This window comes from Colius striatus, chromosome 4 (assembly GCF_028858725.1).
Source record: "Colius striatus isolate bColStr4 chromosome 4, bColStr4.1.hap1, whole genome shotgun sequence".
NCBI classification, from domain to species: Eukaryota; Metazoa; Chordata; class Aves; order Coliiformes; family Coliidae; genus Colius; species Colius striatus.
Window position 1 is genome coordinate 6,309,481 of NC_084762.1, and position 2,271 is coordinate 6,311,751.

General features: G+C 46.3%; 1 non-coding gene across 1 annotated transcript; it reads left to right on the forward strand.

Moving 5' to 3' along the window:
- Positions 1–1,918: 1,918 nt before the first annotated feature.
- On the forward strand, positions 1,919–2,005 carry TRNAY-GUA (transfer RNA tyrosine (anticodon GUA)). Its single transcript is given in 2 exon segments — positions 1,919–1,955; positions 1,970–2,005. It is a non-coding gene; the product is annotated as a tRNA-Tyr (tRNA).
- The last annotated feature ends 266 nt before the right edge of the window (positions 2,006–2,271 follow it).

The window sequence follows — 2,271 nt, forward strand, 5'->3', positions numbered from 1 at the left end:
AAGAGCTTGGGTCTGTATTATCTGTTGTGTCGTTCTTTCTCCAGTGCAAGATTAACCTCACACTCTCCCATCTGGATATCTTGGGGACCTCTTCCCACCAAGACCGCCTGACCCCAGAGAATGTAGTTATTGCTCTAACAGGCATATAGCAGTTGTTTCTTACCATTGTATATTTTCTGTTACAGCATCAGTTGCCACGATAGTGGTGGGTAAGTGAACGCCATGACACATCACAGGCCTGGGGATTAGGCCTCTGAGAAGCTGCAACAGTTCCTTGTAGGTAAGTCAAATCCTGACCTTCCTATATTTCCATGAACAAAACCAGGGGGACATCTTATTGAGTCTCTATCTAGATCTGTGCTGCTTGTAGCAGTAGAGGAGCCTTAATATGCCTGTTAATATGAAAATGAATGAAACGGGAGTTTGATTGTGAGACAAAGAGCTATCTTTTTCAGACAGAAATGTATGTGGTGATAGTTTTGATGTGAGTTCATCTGCTCTGTAAAGTCACCTTCCTGATGTGGAGGTCACTTTTTTACATGTTTGCTAAAGGCCTCTGGAGATCATTTGGCCCAACCTCTTGCTCCAGACGGTGTTTCCACTGGTGGGAAACCTTTGCAGTGGTCAACATTTTTATTCTCATGGTATTTTTCTCCCCTTATATCTCAAAAATTTCTCTAGTGGCAGCTTGTGACTGTTGCCTTCCATTATCTCACGGTGCACTCTCAAGCAGAGCCTGACCCTGCCTTTCCCCTAATCTTCCATTTGGCAGTTGCAGATTATGGGACGATTCCCCTTTTTCCAATCTCTTCTTACGACTGAACAAGCCCAGCTCTCTGTGTCCACTCCTACCTCACATGCTCCAACACCCCTGGCCTTCCTGGTGGCCCTCCACTGGACTCAGCTCCAGTGTGTCCCCATCTGTCTTGTACCAGTGAGCCAAGGCAGGACACAGCATTCTCACTGCAAACTCAGAAGTGCTCAATATGGAGAATAATCACTTCTCTCAACCTGCTGGCTACATGCTTGCCAAGACACCCGAGTTGAGTCATGGAGAGGAGGTGGAGGTAAGCAGGGGTCGAAGATGGATGTGCTCTAGGGCACTGAGGTAACATTGCTACACACACTCCTATGGCAAAGTAGGAGGGCATGGTTTTGGCAAAGAGGGCATCTGCTTGCAGCTTTCCACCCCACCCTGCTGCTCAGACAGCCAAGATGCTCCTGAATCACTGCAATTCAAAAAGTGTAGTTTGCTTTCAGTTGCCACAGTTGTGGGCTGTAGCACTTGCAGAGATGATTCACAAAGTGCTCAGTCTCCCAGGCCCAGGGGCTGGGGAGGCCTCAAGTTGCAATGCCAGACATTGCAGGCTCATCTGTGTACGAGAGGTCTCACCTGCACCGTGGGACTTAGCAAGATTAAAATTCAAACCTCAATGGTTTTTCCTTCCCATCCTTTTCCTCTGTTCCTCTGCATTCACTGTGGGAGCTGTTAGGCAGCCTCTTATCTGATTTGTTTGCTGATTTCTTATTGGATTTGGCTGGAGAACTGTTGTGGGGAATTGTTTGGAGGGGAATTATTCCTCTTCTCCTAGCTCAGCTTAGGAAAAGTGGCAAGGGCACAGAAGAGGAGGTAAATTTCTGTGTCAAGCAGCAGACAGATTTCATATGGGTCATTGCAGGAACTCCAACCTTAATGCCACCACCACCAACAGCCTTACAGGAGCTGTGAACTATTTGGCAGCAAACTCGCAGTTTTGTAACCAAAACCCAAATTTGCAGGAAAGTGAGCTTTGTGCCTTGGTTTATTTTTTGGATGCTGTTTTACTGTTGTGAAAAGCAATACATATGGAAACTCATTAGAGCCTAAGGCTATTGTTGATATAGTCCTGACTCATTCTTGGCACTCCTTTACCATCTTCCTTCGATAGCTCAGCTGGTAGAGCGGAGGACTGTAGGCTGCCTGAAAGTAATCCTTAGGTCGCTGGTTCAATTCCGGCTCGAAGGAAAGGTTTTGGATGTTTGATGTGGTTTTTGTCTTCCACTAATTTCCAGCATTTCCAACTTTGCAGAGCTGCCCTTTCCAACCATGTGCCACTTGAGACCTCATGAGAAGTGTAGTCTACTTAAAACACATCACTTTAAAGGATTTGTTTTCACTACCTGCCTTGTCTGCTTCAGATGATTCTTACAGGAATGGTGCTTTGACCTTTGCCACCTCTCTACCGAATCAGTTCATGCCCATCATACAAGCTTCTCTTCTGCAGAGGCTCA